Below are 18,230 nucleotides of genomic sequence, written 5' to 3' on the forward strand. Positions count from 1 at the left end.
ACTTTAGACATGGACATGTTTAAGTATGTGGAGTTGTTCCTTTTTACGGAAGTTTTTCCATGCAATAAAGAAAAAAAAATTCTCGGCGTGGCCGAGTGGTTAGCTTTCTGAGCTAGTGATTGATATGTGCCTAGAAACTTGTTCGAGGCGCGCTTGGTGCACTAATATTTTTTTTCTTTTTTTGTTACTTTTTTAGGTTTTTTTCATGTACCTAACTTTTTTCGTTACTTTTTACTTTTTAACTTTTATCCCACACCTTTTTTTCTCCGGGCGAACAGCGCCGCCAGTGCGGAGCGTCCCAGTATGCCGCGTCCCAGTGCGCCCAGTTTCCAGCGTCATACTGGGAACATAATCAGGTATGGCGCTGGGGCGCTGGCACCCAGTGGCACTGGTTTTTGCAATAGGGCTATGACTTCCTTGCCGTCTTGCATTTGTATGTGCGATGAACCAAATTCCCCGAACAATATTTTATGTGTGAGGCAAAGCAGTTGAAGAAGCGAGAGAGTTGTTGAGGGCAAGTTCGTGGATCATTGCAAACCGAGAACATTGCCGAAACAGGATGTGCGAGCGTTGTTTTGATTCCTATCGTCTTGTGTTTGGGAATTTTTACTGCTTTGTAATGCGTGAAGCATAAACAAAGAATTAGGTAAGTGGAATTGGGTAAGTGGAAACAATTGGCAAGTGGACACCTCTATAAAGGCCCAGCGGCCGAATTCACTGTAGCGCGTCAGGTGGCTGGTACTTGACGGAACTTCCGCTTTGGGTTTATGGCGCGAGCATTAATGCCGGTATGCGCTCGACCCAGGCGCGCAGTTCGAATGTTTGCAAGCGCTACTGTCCTGCCATGCCGTGTTGGCGAATTAATTGTGTTCTTTACGGAGTGGTATTGTTTTCCTAGTTATTTTCAGCATTGACAATGCGGTTAAATTGCTGCTGACTGGCCATCAATGCAGCTGCGTCATGGCCTTTTCCAAGCAGCAGTATTGTAGAAAAGACGTCAGTGGCTTTATGAAATGAACATTTATTATTGCGCTAGCAATACTACTTTCACTTTTCAGCCCTTCGCGTAGCGAGGCGGTAGCTACCATTGACCTTTAGCACGACCTTTAGCGCGCCGCCAAGCACAGCTACTCAAAAACAGGGGCCCCAACTCGCGCCGTCAACTCGCGAGGTGGTAGCTACCAACCGTGGCCTAACTACCGCTCCCTACATGAAGGAGCGCTACAACCGGAGTGACGTCATGCCATCTGCCGCAAAAACAAGGGCCCCAACTCGCGCCGTGGGCTCGCGAGGCGGTAGCTACCAGCCGCGGCCTAACTCCCGCTCCCTCCGTGAGGGAGTGCTACAGCCGGAGCGACGTCATCCCATCTGCCGCAAAAACAGGGGCCCCAACTCGTGCCGTCAGCGCGCGAGGCTGTAGCTACTGACCGCAGCCTAACTCCCGCTCCTTCCACGAGGAGCGCTACAGCCGGAGTGACGTCATCCCATCTGCGGCAAAAACAAGGGCCCCAACTCGCGCCGTCGGCTCGCGAGGCGGTAGCTACCAACCGTGGAGCTGTAGTTGTGCCACATGCTCCTAAAGTTAACAAGAATTATGGGGCTGCAGCCGCAGCTACCGCCGGGGCGCAAAGTTGGATACTATAGGAGGTGGCCTAGCGGCAGGTGGAACCAACGCAGTCTCCAGGGGTGCTTTCATTTCTGCTGGCGTAATGAATGCCGTTGCAGCCGGTGCCGGAGCGGCAGTTGAACATTCTGCCTTAACCTCACCCACAACCAAGTATATCGTTGCAGCCACGGCACTCCTTGCCTCTCTACTAGTTATACATAGAATAACAAGGTAGCACCCCGCAATAAACACTAGCTGAACCATATGTCGTGGCCAGAGTGAATCACTGCATAACCCTAAGCATAACCACAAGCACCACAACCAGCTACACCACCAGCCTAACCTAGGCGTAGCCACAGCTTTTGCTTTCGCAATTACCGGGATTAACCAACCTAATCCACTGCCAATTGTCTTGCTTCATATAAAAACTAAACCGACATATGTTCTGTGACCTTCGATGCATATGAAAGCAACCTGCAAGAATGACAAAACGTAGGATACATCATCTGATGTGTACATTACAAAAAAAACTGCCAAAAACAATAAACAAGACATGTAACGACACATTGGTAGACAAATGTAGCATGACAGATTTACAAGGTATGGCAATTGATGAGTAGCAAAACAGATGTTGTACATTACAATCCTCATAATAGACTCACGGCAGCTTCAGAAAGAGTACACTGTATTTCATTTCAAGCACACAATTCAAGCAAATAAACCACATGTCGTCTTCGATATTATTCCTCAGGCACAGCACTGGTTGTGGCTTCAATACACACCCCCTTCAACACCGTACTGTTCTTTCGGGTGTGACATTAGCAGCAAAATGCAGCAGATGGTCACGTCTTTCATTCTCAGCATTAGCGTAGAAAACTTTTGGAAGGTTTCTGAACAAAATTATTTTGTAAGGCCGAAATAAACTTGGAAAACATCCACAGTCATGTTAAAACTGATATTAATGCATTTTACAATGAAAATGTAACTATCACTCGTTAAATAATTTAGAGTCACAATGCACAATTGTTTCAATAAAAAATGGTTTCTCGTTATGCGCGTCCTTATCGACAGGATCTTTCCGGAATGTTAAACTATATCAAGCAATCAAGCTTAGCATGCAATGTTATCACATGGTCAATTTGTTGCAATGTGAAAATATGCACTGGTATTAATAACCCTCAGCAAACACCAGGAACATTTATTTTATACCTACTAACACTTGTTGAGGTGCAATAACAGTGATTTCGCTGTTGAAATACATGATGTGCACATTACGTCAAACAAAATGGCAAGTCAGAAGTGAAAGCTCAAGAAACATATCAAATAGTAAGATGCGGAAGATTACTCCGGGTCTCTAGCACGTATACGCTGCTTTGTTTCACCAGGGCACACAGCAAAGACAGCCGGTTCCTGGCGTCAGCTTGATAATTTGCTTTAGAAGTGTATTTCATTGTTATCCACCTTTTACCGAAACTGTGTGAACAGGCGAATTGTGAGAAAGCTGCAAAGAAATTAAAATACAATCAGGGTCAATATGCTTTTCCGAACATACCGTCCTGAACATTTTTCCATCGTAAAATAAGCATATCAAACTGCACGACAAAGGTCCCTAAAAGTAATTTCTAAACATTGCTCCATTTCTTAACGTTAATCTTTGGTTTCTAACTGCATTGACAGCCGACTACGCGTTTCACTCGATAAAAAATATTTCATGCACGGGTGGCAAAAGCACATGCGCTACCAGGCAGACGTTTATATAGTGCGTGTTAGGAGCGTTCAAAACAAATGTGCGGGTGGAATGCAAGTTTTCAGGAGGTGAGGCGGCGTAATTATTGGGGCTCGCCATATCTTCGGTATCAAGCTCTTCAGAAAGACCTCAGAGTTTCACTTTCAATGACCATTTTCTAAACGCATTCCCTTGCTGCGCGTGCGCAATGTGGGTACTTGTCGCAGATGACCGAGTGTTCGATGCACAAGTTCCTGGTTTCGCAGCGTTTGGCGCGTTACATTTTCCTGGCCGTCTTATCTATAACGGTCGCGTACAGTGTAGCGCGATTTGAAGGCAATCACGTTAGCGTCGACCAAGAACATATATAGCGGCATGGCACAGAATCCTCTGCTGTGGCGAGGAGGTATCAGGTCAGCTTCCTTCACACTCTTTGTTGTTCCTTAGGTAGCCTCCACTCCTATCTGGGCGTGTGCCATTTTAATTTACTTTTTTGTTTAGTGAACGGGCAGTGATCGTATTGTGCGTGACGCATTTCCACCAATGTTTGTTATAGTTCACGATGATAAGAGGCAGGAAAGTCCACACTTACTATCAAAAAAATTGAAAGCTTGGAATAGAAATGTAGGGTGGTAAGTTCGTTGCAGGCGTGATGATTGTAGAATGGAGCAGACAACCAGGGTTGTCTAAGGCGCCGACAGCGGGACGTAGTCCTCCTTTTTCGGCGATGTTGGATCCATTCGCTATCACTTCCCCTAATTGTTACAATGCAAGCCGAATTTCCCTCCTCACAATGGGAGTTGTCGGTACGCCTCACCTCAGTCGCTGCGATGAGGCGTTACACTTGGGTTAACGACTTCTTGCGTCATGCTTCCGTCCTGACGCTCGGCGCTGGCGTTCTGGTGATCGCTCGCTCCCACTCGTACACCACGCGTCTGCCAGATCCGTCCTTCATATCTGATCTAGTGTAGCTCTCGCTTCATCCGTGTCACAGCGTTTTTCAAACACCAATCTCTCGTCCCTTATTGTTGTGCCTTGCGAGGCGAACGAAGCGTTGTAATTTGTATCGTTCGTACGATTCGCCCACAAAAACGTCTCGCTCGCGCAGTTCTTTGTTTGCGTCTATATTGAACTAACTAGCTAACTAGTGAACTAACTAGCTAATGTACTAACTAACTAGAAATGAATCGTCTCGGCGCAGCGGTCAAAAAGAGATGCCAAGCTTATAATTTATTTTGCGGCCAGTAAGCGTTTTGCATCAGCTGCTGCTACTTCTTCTTCTTCTCCTTCCTTGATAGCGCTCGAGAAAGGCGTTCTCTTTCCTCTTCTTCAAGCAATTGCAGCTTTAGACTACCGCGGACAGAGAAATATCTTTGTCGCCCTAATAATGGCCCCATATCCTGGCAAAAGCAGAACTTGAAAGCTATTGCTACTATGAAAGTTTCGGAAAAGTGCGTTCTAAGGGACGTTCATCGAGCGTTATTTTTTTATTCTCCTATATTCCTACCTAAACTTGAATGAACGAAAACGTATCTGCATAAAATCTGAGTTTATTATTATTTGTACCACGTTCGCAGGGGGAAACCGCAGTAACAAGGCAGATCGCTTGACGCTTATCTATGGGACGCCTCGCTCATTCGACGAAGCTCACGCTTTTTGTGGCCCCGACAAGTACCTGCTGAACCTGGTTTCCGTCACGGACGTCTCTAAACTACGCGCCAGTTTTCGGGAGCATGGTGAGTAACCCTGGTCTCAATAGACGACGCTCAAAATAGCTGGTACAACGTGGGAGCGCACTGCTAACACTCCAAAATTTTTCTAAACAGTCGAAGCGAGACAGCCGCTCTATAATTGGACTCAATCGCATCGCACTCAAGATTGTGAGCATTTGCAGTGGTGCGCTTGCACAGGAAACTATATTGGAATCTACACGAAATGTATTTTGATATTCATGGCCTTCATGTGGTAGCACCAGAGTTCCGGCTTGTGTGCTAGCCCACCAACTACACTGCCCGTGTCACAACATGAAAGCTATTTTAAACCATCAAAGAAAAGATGCTTAGCGCCAACATTCTGAGCGCTCAATCCTCCTCAATTATTGTACTTATGTTCTTTCATTTTTTCCATTTATCTTACGCACAGGGCTTTCGCATTACAGAAGGGATGGAAAAGTGAAATAAAGCAAAGGCAAGTTCAAGAGGAGACGCGAAACGAACGATACAACGTTGCAGCAAAAAAGCTCAACGGAGAACTCAATACAGCAGAAATACGGCTATGCAGGAGTTAATAAAGAAAACCAAACAGGAATATCTGAAAGAGATCAGTGAAATAAAAACAGCGTCTAATAGATCAACAACTTGCGATTAGTCAGATCCAAACTGGAGGGTTAGTTTGGCTCTAAAACGCGCAGGGTCGATGGTGCAATTGCCACTCTGGGAAAGATGGTTCGAATCAAGGCATTATTCAGGAAGGAAGAATTAGAGCAGCTCACTCTTCTACAGCGGGGAACATTGACATTTTGAGTGTAGTCGACGTGAGGTGAAATGAAAAATGATTTCTTTATGCAAGTAGCCTTCAAGTGCGTGTTTTGGTAGTACATTTTGTGGAAAAGACATATGCTTGATAATTTACGGCGAGTAGATAGTGATGAAAGCTTGAGGTTAGATTTCTTAAGCGCAACACTCTCTGTTCCATGACAATTTCCTTGAATATGAAACGGATGCATCCATTCTGCACAATCTCTTTGGTGCCAAATAATCATGTCTGAAGAATCGGACTCCCAAATGTATGAACACGCCACCTCTGTGTGTAGTGACGATCTACAATAAAGAATTTTTTTTTGTTTCACGATGTTTTCGCCCTTTCAGGTCTAAGCTCGTCAATCGTCTGGCTGAACGTGCGGATCACTGAAGGATTTTTTCACAAATAAAATTTTTGTTTCACGACGTTTTCGCCCTTTCAGGTCTAAACTCGTCAATGGTCTGGCTGAACTTGCGGATCATCGAAGGATTTTTTCATTGGCTGCACCCGTTTCCTCGACTTTTCGAGTACGTACATTTGTTTCACTTCCCGTCAGTTACGTACGAGTCATGAGCACGCGCCGAAACGTTCCTATCTAAAAAACGGGCATATAGTGTTGTATGAAATGCAACGAATAGCGCCCAAAAGCGAAGATTTTTCTGCTTTTTGGTGTCTGACAAATATTCACAGAAATTGGCGCAGCCATTCTGGTCACGTGGTCGTTCCGGCTGATATGTGTGGTTACATCAGCGCAGCGAAAAAAAAAATTCGAGATGGCACTTTGGACCACAGAAGTGCGATGAGACGAAAGCCATTATAGCGCGGCGGATCATAGTCCTCCACTACGGCACCTCGATCTCCCTCTCTTCTTTCACTCCCACCTTACTCCTTCCTTTACAGCGTGATACATATATGTCCGCGGTGAATTGTGACTGATACGGTGCCTTTTCTATCCCGTAAATCAATTTGAAATGCCGCTGATTCCTGCTGTACTAACGCCTCCTGGAGTTCTAGGTCTGCTTCTGTTTGCTGTGTGGTATGAATCGCCTGGTGACGACATGACCAGTCGTGAGGGTACATGGCGCGCCCTTTGTCGAACACAACCAGCACTCCATTGAACGCATCAAAATTCACCGGCGTTCTATTATTCGTTTCCAAAAAATTAAAGGCGCAGTATCTGTCACTTGCGGAATCCCGCTATCCTAACGGTAGACAAGGGGAATTATGATGAACGTTTCATGATCTGGGGCGCGGCGCAGTTGGTAAAGCACTCGGTTGGGGATCCAAGGTATGGAGGTTTGATTCCTAGTGGAGGCAAGGTTCATTTATTTATTTTAACGGTCGCTCTCGAAAGTGTGACACCCTCTCCCGACAGCTCCTGCTGAAAACAATGAGGCATTATAAGCTTTCTCCTTAATAAGTGCTTTTGTTCATCATTTACCATAGTAGGCTGCTATCAAGCACAACTCCAATTTGATCTGATAAAAGTAAAGCACGCTTATTTCCTTCGGTATATGTCCGGGCTTCTGCTAAAGAATATTCGAGCCATAGGCCCATATTTTGTTGCCAAATAAGCTAGATAAGCTAAATACGACTACGCACAAAGCAATTCTAACAGGACATGAAGAAGAACATGTCTATTTCTTTGTAGTTCGGGAGCCTTAGTTTTTAGCGCAGTGGCTTTCTGCCAGGCACTAAAGTGCTGCTTTGTTCAAGCCACAGCCTGCCGACTCTTATCGACTGTATTTGTTTGCTTGCCGGAGGCTTCTCCCCCATTTAAAACAATAATCACGTGTGGCACTATGAAACACACAAAAAAAAACAATTCTAACAATATCTTTTTTTTTCATATGCGGATGCCGCTTTCTCGTGTTGCCATCTTGTAATCACGACGTCACACACACGACGGTTCATTGGCCTTCAATGACAGTATATGCGAGTGGCTTAAAGCTAGACGCACTAGGCGCATTAGATTCAATAAAATATCAGCTGAAAATTGTCAACAAAATAGGACTGGCAATATGCATTACAAATGCCAGCTACCGTCTTCTAGAGGCCGCAGCGCTGCTGGTGGCCGGGCCGCTGTCAGCACCGAAGCAATCTGCCTTTTCAAAACCTTTTTATGGGATGCATAGAACAATAGCGTTAAGCTGCGCAAGATACGGTTGTCATTTACAGTACAAAAATAAATTTTCTGGGGTTTCTTTAAGAAACAACCACATGTAATACGCCAAATCCTATTCATAAAATACAGTATACCTACAGAAACGACATAGGGGCCTTCTCGATAGCCGCGAAGATTTAAAGTGGTCCCGCGATATTGTCGGTCTGACCTGGCAGTGAACTCCTGCCTAAACGTGACCTCGGCGTTCGATATATTATTCACATTGAACGACCAGCAAAAATATTAGAGGGTGATTATATTCATTTCCGACTCCAACTTACCTCCTTGGACGTTTTTAACTCTATCAATGGTGCTGTATTGTTCGTTTCGGCCTTGAACCAATATCTTTGGTAAACAAACAGGTTTCTGAGCCACATATGAGTACCACTGACATACAACTGCTTATATTCCTTCTTGAAGAATAGTGGCAACACGTCATCCATGGCCTGATAGTACTTGCCGAGTGCCCTCCACTTTCATTGTCATTCTTCTAGGTATTTCCATTTCGTGAGCCAGATATGCGATCACTACCTGTCCTATGTATGCATTTTTTCTTATTACCTCCAGCCCGTCACCACCTATCGCAAACATCTGTTCGTTTCCGAGGCAGTTGAGCGTTACTTTAGCCTTCTTCTAATTGTTACGGGCCAGATTGTTGATGAAGATGAGGATCTCGGTGTAGAAGGACAAAGAAGCGGGTGTGTGTTGAGGTGCTACGTTGGTCTTGCGCGCCCTTTTTTGTCTCAGAAACATTGCATTACTTGGTGACATCAAGATGGTTACATTCTCCGCGGTTTCGATTTCGCCGCATCGTCCCGCCATCGACGCGCCCCTGGAGCCTCGTCGGAGCCGCCGCCTTGTTGGACGCACGCCACTGCTCGTTACAATGCCGCCGCCGACTGAATATAGCTCTGTGCTTCTCGCCACACCAAGTGAGGCGGCTTCCGGTCTTTATCCACAATACCAGGAGCCCTGCCAGTTCCCTGGGGCGGCGGGGGAGAACGTTGACTGGCTCCGCCACTACAAATGGGTGAGCCTCTACAAGGATTGGGACTGCGCCACTCAGATGAATAACGTCGTTCTTTACCGATGGACACCATCTTTCTTTGGACTGAAACTCACGAGGACGCGCTGACGACATCGGAGCGCTTTGTCACTGAGCTAAAATAGTGTTTCGACGACCTGTGAGCGCAAAGGAAGCGCACCGAGCAGACGCTTGCCCATCATGCCCAACTACTTGACGAGACCTGTTCTACCTATACCGAAGAATTCCTCAAACTGGGCAAGACCATCGACTCTCGCATGTCGGATGAGAACAAAGTCGGGTATCGTGTGAATGGCATTGCAGATAATTTCTGCAATTTTATCATCGCTAAAGACGCTCTTTCGACTGTCTCCGCTGTCCTATATCTGCTAATTCGAAGCACGTACTCAAGGCCCGTCGAATAACTTCTAAGTTTGGAAGCCTTACCAATGTGGCAACCGTCGCCAGCGTTGACGAGCATGTATCCACGAACCTTACCTCGGCAATCCGGCAAATCATTAGTGAACAGCTCCACCGGCTCAATTACCACGCCCATCACACCTCGCCAGTGTCCTCCCGCATATCTTTTCTGCGCGAACCCGCCTGCACGCTGCAGTCGCAGCCTAAGTTTTCTTCTGTTCGCACATCACAGCCTGCCTTTTCCAATGAATGGTCGCGGCAACATTTCGCAAGCCCTGTTTCTTCTAGGCATACTACTGAGCGTAACTGCCTTTGCCCGCGAAGACCTATCAACCACCCAGGTTTCCAAACATGAGTGTTATCCTGAGACAATAACGACCCTGGCTATTATCGCCACCATAACATCGAATTCATTCAGGACCAACCACTTCGCCCTGCTCCCGCTTGTTACCGGTGCGGCATCCCGAGCCATATTTCAAGTCAATGCCGCCGCCGTCCACCATCGCAGTAAGAAGAAATAACTAGCGTACCTAGGTATTATCAGTGATCAAGCAGTTGACTCCCCTCCGTACTTGGCGCCTCCTCCACACGACCAGTTTCAGCCCGGTGGCGTACGAAGCTGTTCTGCGGCTTCCGACTCGAGTCTAACCCCGCCACGCTCAATGCGTGCACGCCGTTCGCCATCCCCGCGACGTCGCTCCCAGTAGCAACCTTTCGAAAACGAGGCGTCGCGGCCGATGGAGGTGAGGCCGCCGGAGAACGATCGCTACTCGTCGAAATACCTTTTTCGTGATTATGCTAAAAAAGACCCGTGTATCTGTCGCGGTATTTTCACAATGGCATTAGTGCACACGGGTGCAACTATTTAGATTATTATCTTATCTTTTAAAAACTTGTTGGAGCCCAAGGGACCCATTTTTATAGTGTCAGTGCTGATATGTTTGATCCTGTTGGAGTGTATAGTGCTAAGGTGTGTCTTGGAGGAACCGTGATTTTGGCGGAATTCGCCGTCCTACCATACTTCGCACATGATGTAATTCTGAGTAATGACTTTCTGCGCTTGTTTGGCGTAACCGTAGACTGCCGCACTGACGAGATAAGTGTTGATGATTGCCTTCCGCCTGAGTTCTTCGAGGAACCTATTGTTTGTGATGATGTGCTTTGCATGTGCGACGATTCCGTAGTGCCTCCTGTGTCTATGCAGTGTGTTCCGGCTTCGTGTTCTCGCCCTGCGACTAAGCGTTTGATGCGACCGTAACACTTAATTATTGGAACTGCGTGAAGGCGTCTCTTCTGGTCCCTCATTGATGTCGGCAACCCAGGCTGCATGCAATTGTCGGTGAATAATTGCTGCATAATCAGTTTTTTAGTAGCTGGAATAAAGCTTGATTTTTGAAGTGAATACGTGACAAAGTCAATGGCTTTGGTTATGGATGTACCAGAGCGGCATGTCGCAGCATCCTTAGTGAATGCTCAGCTGCGTGGTATGATTAGTAATTCCCTTAATGCCAGAGTGCGTGATTCTTTGGAAGATCTGCTAACGAAGTTATAATTCATTTTATTGTGTTAGCAATACTGCGCCGGGTTTCAGCCTGTCGCATCGTCCCGGGAAGGGCCACGTTTGACCTTGAGCCGTCACCTAGCCGAATACACCTTTAACCAAGCAGGGTCCTGGCAGGTTGATTTTGACATAACCGTCCCTTGTGAAACGAGAGAGCCAAGTTGGCAGCTCCTGCAAGCCCACATATAAAGCCCTGATTTAACCAAGCCTTATGAACGTGCCTTAGTGGCCTATAGGGGTAACGTGATTGCCAGAGTCCTGTCAGGCAGATTCTGACATAACCGTTCCATGTGAAACGAGAGACCCAAGTATTGCTAATGCACTTACACCCGATTTAACCAGAGCTAAACCACAGCCAGTGTCTTTATTTCTCTAAGGCCACCAGTTCAAACGCCTTTCCCAGGTTATGCAACAATCATTGCATTGACGCCAGATATGCAGACCCAATTTGCCAAAAAACGTGCCGTCTGGCCCCGTTCGAGCGCAAGGTCATCAATGAGCAAGTTAGTAAAATGTTGAAGCAGGATGGCATAATAGAGTCATGCAATCCATGGGCGCCTTCAGTAATACTTTTGTGGAAGAAAGAAAGGCCATGGAGATTTTGCGTAATTACTATCGCCTGAATTCAGCCGGTAAAAAGGATGTCTACCCGCTTACCCGCATTGCTGACGCCATTTACTGCTTGTAATCTGCATCATCGCGTTCGTCTGCCGTCCTGGGGTCGGGATGCTGACAGATCCCAAAGCATTCAGGAGAAGGCCGCCTTCGTCACTCCCGATGGACTGTTAGGATTTAATGTTATGCCTTTCAGTTTGTGTAATGCACCCACAACGTTTGAAAGATTCGTGGATTCTATACTACTTGCACTAAAATGCCGGTCTGTATGTGCTGAGCGACGTAGTCATCTTTGGCAAGACATTCAAAGAGCACAACGACCACCTTGTGCTCACGCTGTACTGCTTGCGCCAAACTGGTTCATTCTGAATTCAAAGAGCCGTTTCGTTGAGCGACAGACGCCGGTGCTCGGTCATCTGGTCGATGGGGACGGCGTCCGGCCTGATACTTAGAAGACCGTAGCCATTGCCGAGTTTCATTATCCTCTCAATGTGAAGGAGCTCAGCAATTTTATGGGCCTTTGCTCATATTTCCGATGCTTCATTCATCGTTTTGCAAACGTCGCCTACCAGCTCAAGTGCCTACTACATAAAGACGCGCCACTCCAGTGAACATCCGACGGCGACTCGTCTTTTGGACAACTGAAGTTTCTCCTAACATCACATCCTACCCCGCGGCACTCCAACCCCTTTTCTCCAGAGGAAGTGTACAGTAACGCAAGTGGTATAGGCATCAGTGCTGTCTTCATTGAGCGCTATGACGCCGCGAAAATGTGGTTCCTTACGCCAGTGTGGCTCTAATCTAGACTGAACACAAGTAGCCCGTGACCGAGCAGAAGTGTGTGTCTGTTGTTTTCACCGCAAAGCAGTTTCGGTGCTACCTGTACGGACGACCCTCCGTAGTTGTAACCAGTTACCATTCCCTTTGCTAGTTACTCAATCTCAGTTATCCGTCTGGTCACCTGGCCCGCCGGGCACTTCACTTGAATGAATACGACTATACCATCTCATACAAAATTGGTCGAAGGCATGCAGATGAGGCTGCTCCTCCCTGTTGCCACTTGCCACGACGGATTGTGACACAGACAACTTCGACCATTGCATCGCTGCGTTAACCACGAAATTTCCCAATACTCGCGCGTTCCGAACAGAGCAACAGAATGGTCAGCACCTGGAGTCGTCCTTGAAGGCTGCTCAGGACCCAATCTCGAAGAGCCAGTTTAATGGCCTGCTATTCAAGGTTTACTCAGTTCCTGCTGGTAGTACCTGAAGGCTTCCGTCCTTCTGTTTTACGCGCCATGCATGATGATTCTGATTCGGGACACCTGGTATATACGAGAACTTTCCACCGCCCTTACGGGCGATTTTATTTGCCGCGAATTCATCGCATGATTGACCAGTATGTGGCTAGCTGTCCTCAGCTCCGGAGTCACAAAAGCTCTACTGGTGTAGCCCCCAGACTGCTTAACCCTGTAGCGCCGCCCAAGGCTCCTTTTGAGAAAGTCGGAGGCGACGTTTAGGGTTCTTTCCCAAAGTAGCAATAAAGGAAATCGTTGGATTGTTGTATATGTGGACCACCTGATTCGCCACCGTGAGAGGGCCGCTCGTCCTGCAGCTACAGCGTACAGAGTGTCTCTTTTTATGCTGAATTCAGTCATCTTGCGACATTGTCTCCCAAGAGTTGTAATAGGTGACAGAGGCCTCCAGTTTACTGCCGGTGTAATTGAAGAACTCCATCTATGTGCATCTGATCTCAGACATTCGACCTTTTACCACAATCAGACAAATGGTTTAACAAAACCTACCAACAAAACTGAAACCAATATACTTGCAATGCGCGTCGCTTCGGACCGAAAATACTGGAACTTTGTTCTTCCGTTCATCACATACGCCTTTAACACTGCCAGGCATGAGACCACAGAATACAATCCGTTCTTCTACTGTACCCCCGCTCCCTTCGACACACCTAGACACAATTCATTTTCCACTGACGGCTAACCAATTAGCCGAAAGCTTTTGCCTGGTTGAAGAAGCGGGGCGGATAGCCCGATTGAGGACTGGTTGCACAAAACCGATCGAAGCTCGCTACGATGAGCACCGTCGCCAGATCACCTACCTCGCTGCTGACCTAGTCTGGCTTTGCAAACCTATGAGAAGGTGCGGCTTATATCAGACTGCTAGTAACTCAGGAGATGAGCTGCAAAGAATGATTAGTTACCTGGACAGGAAAAGTAGAAAGGTAGGATTGAAAAGCAATATGCAGAAAACTAAGGTAATGTTCAACAGCTTCGGAAAGGAAGAGCAGTTTACGTTAGGTAGCGAAGCACTGGAAGTAGTAAGCGAATATGTCTACTTAGGACAGGTAGTAACCGCAGATCCGGACAATGAAAAGGAAATAACAAGAAGAATAAGATTGGGATGGCGTGCATTTGGCAAGCAATCGCAGATTATGACTACCAGCTTACCGGTATCGCTCAAGAGGAAAGTATACAACAGTTGCATCTTGCCTGTACTCACTTATGGGGCTGAAACGTGGAGGCTAACCAAGAGGGTTCTACTTAAGTTGAGGACAACGCAGAGAGCTATGGAACGAAAAATGGTAGGGGTAACATTAAGAGATAGGAAGCGTGCAAAGTGTGTTGAAGAAATAACTGCATTTACTGGCATTCTAGTGGAAATCAAGAAAACGAAATGAACGTGGGCAGGACTTGTAGAGCGAAGAGAGGATAACCGATGGTCGCTTAGGGTTACAAACTGGATTCCAAAGGAAGGAAAGCATAGCAGGTGACTGCAGAAAGTTAGGTGGGCGGATGAGGGGAGCAGTTCGCAGGGCTCAAGTTGATGCAGCTAGCACAGAACCGGGTTAATTGGCGAATAATGGGCGAGGCCTTCGCCCTGCAGCGGATATAGTCAGGTTGATGATGATGATGGTACCAGAAAATGCTGGGCACGCCACACTAGCACATATGTGATCCTTGAACGAATCTGGGAACTGGACTAACGGATTGCGTGCCTCATGCCAGTGGATGTCTTTCGACGTAAACTGAGGTCATGCATGTAGCCCGCCTGAAGAAGTACCTTATTGACCCGAAGGGAGTCATTTGCGAAAGGGGCGGGCAAATATTACATACCACATTAGTGATAATGGGGAACTGGATGTAGAAGGACGAAGAAGAAGCGGATGTGATTTGAGGTGCCGCCTGGCTTGTCTCAGTAATGTTGCGCTACGTGGTGACATCACGACTGTTTAGCCTTGTACATACCAATTTTTAGTCCTGCCATTTTTATTTGCCTCCCATTGTTTTAATCATCTTTTGCACTTCTTGACCTTAGCTGCTTAGAAAGGCAATGTCATCAGTAATTCTGAGTTTACAGATACATTGTTCTTTAACACTTGTCTCTAACTTTTCTCAATCCAGCTGTTTGAATACTTTGTGCAAGAAAACGGTTTTTGTATGGAAAACATCGTGTCTCCTAGCTTATCATCTTTCCATAGGAATCTTCCGCGCATGCTGTGCAGCCACTATAGATATCTTCCAGTATTTTTATATATGACTCATCTACACGCGTACAGTCGCAGAGAAAAAAGCAGCAAATCGGCATCCACATGTGCAACACTCACATTCCCTTCTGATGGCGCCGAGAATACCTCGAACAAATTGGTGGAGCCTAGCAATGAAGCGATGCTAAACGTCTGCTCCATAACGATGAAGCCGAGTATGAGGCAATTTGGCGAGTGTAGAGCTGCGCACGCAAAAACGCGTTCTAGGTGCGATGAGTCCAGCGCATAACCGGGCATTATACCAGGCTAAAGCCTGCATCAGACGTATTTTGTCTAAACATTTTGCTATTATGAGAATAACTCCACAATGCTATACCGAAAGAAACCCGATATTATTCGCAGTGGTTTTCTCAAAATTTCCTTCGTTTAGGTTTATTCTAATTTGTTTTTATGGGCAGCTATACTCTACGTAGAGTATTTTTTTTATTGCGGACAGAAGTGTCCATATCATGAAGCATAACTGTATATGCGTCGCCCGCTTTAAGAAGCATAAGCTCCAATCTTGGTGTTAAATGCATGGCGCAAATGCACAATCCAACGATTTCCTTTTTGCTACTTTGGGAAAGAACCCAAAACGTCGCCTCCGACATTCTCAAAAGGAGCTTTGGGCGGCGCTACAGGGTGAAGCAGTCTGGGGGCTACACCAGTAAAGCTTTTATGACTCTGGAGCTGAGGGGCATGGCGTGATGCACGTCGCTGTACGCACACAGCTGGCGCGCAGTTTTCAACTTTAGCGAGGAATAACTAAACTCACTAAAGAAGCGTTTGGTTTGATGACGTCAGTGGTATGCTGGTACCAAGCATTGGACAGCAAGGCTCCAGGTTGAGTCTTCGAACACTGCACCATTAATATAACCAGCTTTATTGTAGAGCGAGCTCTTTAACTAGGGCTAGGCTTAAGGAACCGCTTACAGGTCCGACCTCGTCCAGCTAGAGCACGTGTCTCAAGACGGCGCGCTGGCGCCAAGTCATCTTTTTCGCAAGCCACCGGCACCCGACTGGAAGTTTTCAAATTCTAAACACTGGTATAACTATTCCTGATAGACAGCTACAAACCGCTAAATATTCATCTGGCTATCTGTCAAATTAAAAATAACACTCATTACATAGCTAAGTGTGTTGTAGGTAACATAATTCACCTGTTAAATGACATCTGTGAAAGCAATATTACATGAGAAAAAGCCATTTCTCGGCCCAAGCAGCCTACTTTTGAGATTTAGTAGTTGAACTCAAGATATACAGTATTGTCGTGTATATGTCCACTAAACTAGCTAGCCAATTATAGCAACGAGTAAAATCTGGCGCAGTGCAACTGTGCAGCTAGGTCTTGGTTCAGGGCAGTGTAGGCAAGTTTAGGATGTATTGATTCAGCAGGTTTGCTGATCACTGAATCTAGTCAAGAAAATTTTATTCTGAGTCTGTGCCTCAAAGAAGGGCGATCAACTTAGGTTGCTTGACTTTTAGGGCATTTCTCTTCAGCTTGCGCTGAGGATCCTGACCCTTACATTGTCCTGGCCGGGAGTGTTTGCTGACATCATACTTTATATGCAGGCAAGAGAAGCACTCGCCCTACGGATACGCCCTAACCTACAGCAACAGCTACGAAGAGTGCGCCGTCCTCCACACCGGCTCGTTTTACATCGAGCCAAAGCCCAGCGACAAGCGATACGAATTTTTATGCATTATGGACGAAGAGTTCCGGCAAGCAAACGTTTCAGGTACGTGAGCCCTGGTCCTCGCCGACGGTCGATAGCGGCAACATCATAACCAATTCCCTCGCGAGGAAGGAAGCCAACCCACACTAATGCCTATAATTGTTGACGTATATTTGTTCTAAAATGGCTTAAGAACGTGCTGTCGACTGTGAATTGATGTGGGACTTGTTGACATGCCGTAGAGAGAGGACTATAGAATGGGATGGGTTGGCTTGGAGATTATCACCGCTGTTCGCTGTCGCCCTTATGCTTTTGAAATCAAATGAAGACGTGAGTAAAGGAAAGGATCACAGGAAATGCTTCCTTGAGGTTCTTGGCATGTCATTTTGAAGTGACGCGTTATGAAGCCCTAACCAATAAAAGAAATTATATCGGACTAACCGGTATTACAAGCGTTTCGCCTAATCGGAACCAAAGATTAATGCACAGTTTCATTCCGTGTTTTAAACTCTACTGTGCAGAAAGGAGTGTGACCTTTCCTGAAATATTCAGCTGTTTATTAGCGTATCATTGCGTAATTTCGTTTTGATATGCTTTAAGTACGCCTGAATTGTTGAACTAAATATTTGAGGCCTTGAATAATTTCTATTGCCATTCACTCAAGCCGAGCCATATGGCTGGAGTGGAAAGATCTTCTCATTTTCGGGGTACTAATCCGTGCTCTGGTAACATTGCAATCGGAGTGAAAAACCATTACCGTTTGTAAGTTGAGTTTTCGAAGTGAATATTGTGACGTGCTGAGTATAAAGGTATGACCATGGGTCTCAAGGCCATATATTGTTGTGCAGGCCACACAAAGAAGTTTAAGTCAGCGGCGGTTAATGAGTTACAAATTAACGGAAACAGTAACGGAAGGGGTCTATAGTCGTTCCTGAATTGAAATTTTATATTGCTTCTTTGAAACAGAGCGCATCGTCTAGTTGTGTAAAAAAAGGAACAATGAACACATTTCCACTTATCAAGAATAGGTATCAGATTTTAATTTCACAAGAACTGATCTTTAGCTCTAAGTATGCTGCTTGGTGGCTTGAGGCTTCGCAACGCTTACCGCGACAACACTTTCAGTATTGCCCACCGGGGTGGCGCAGTAGTTACGGCACTCGATTACTTTTCCCCAGGATACGGGATCGAATCCCGGCCTCGGCGGCAGCTTCTTGATGGACGCAAAAAGCAAGGCGCTCGTGTGCTGTGCGATGATAGTGCAAGTTAAAGAACCAGAGGTGGTCAAAAGTCCTCCACTACGGCGGCTCTCATAGACTGAGTCTCATTGGGACGCTAAACCCACAAACCAGAATCGCTTTCAATATTCCCTGTTGAG

General features: G+C 46.3%; 1 pseudogene across 1 annotated transcript in view; it reads left to right on the forward strand.

Moving 5' to 3' along the window:
- LOC146184505 (uncharacterized) overlaps positions 1–18,230 on the forward strand; it is a 217,826-nt pseudogene that overhangs the window by 68,540 nt on the left and 131,056 nt on the right. Inside the window, exons 3-5 of the transcript XR_014708872.1 lie at positions 4,910–5,068; positions 6,295–6,379; positions 16,749–16,915. The product of XR_014708872.1 is annotated as an uncharacterized LOC146184505 (transcript). The remainder of the gene's footprint in view (positions 1–4,909; positions 5,069–6,294; positions 6,380–16,748; positions 16,916–18,230) is intronic.

This window comes from Amblyomma maculatum, chromosome 7 (assembly GCF_055883805.1).
Source record: "Amblyomma maculatum isolate TAMU_Amacu chromosome 7, ASM5588380v1, whole genome shotgun sequence".
NCBI lineage: Eukaryota > Metazoa > Arthropoda > Arachnida > Ixodida > Ixodidae > Amblyomma > Amblyomma maculatum.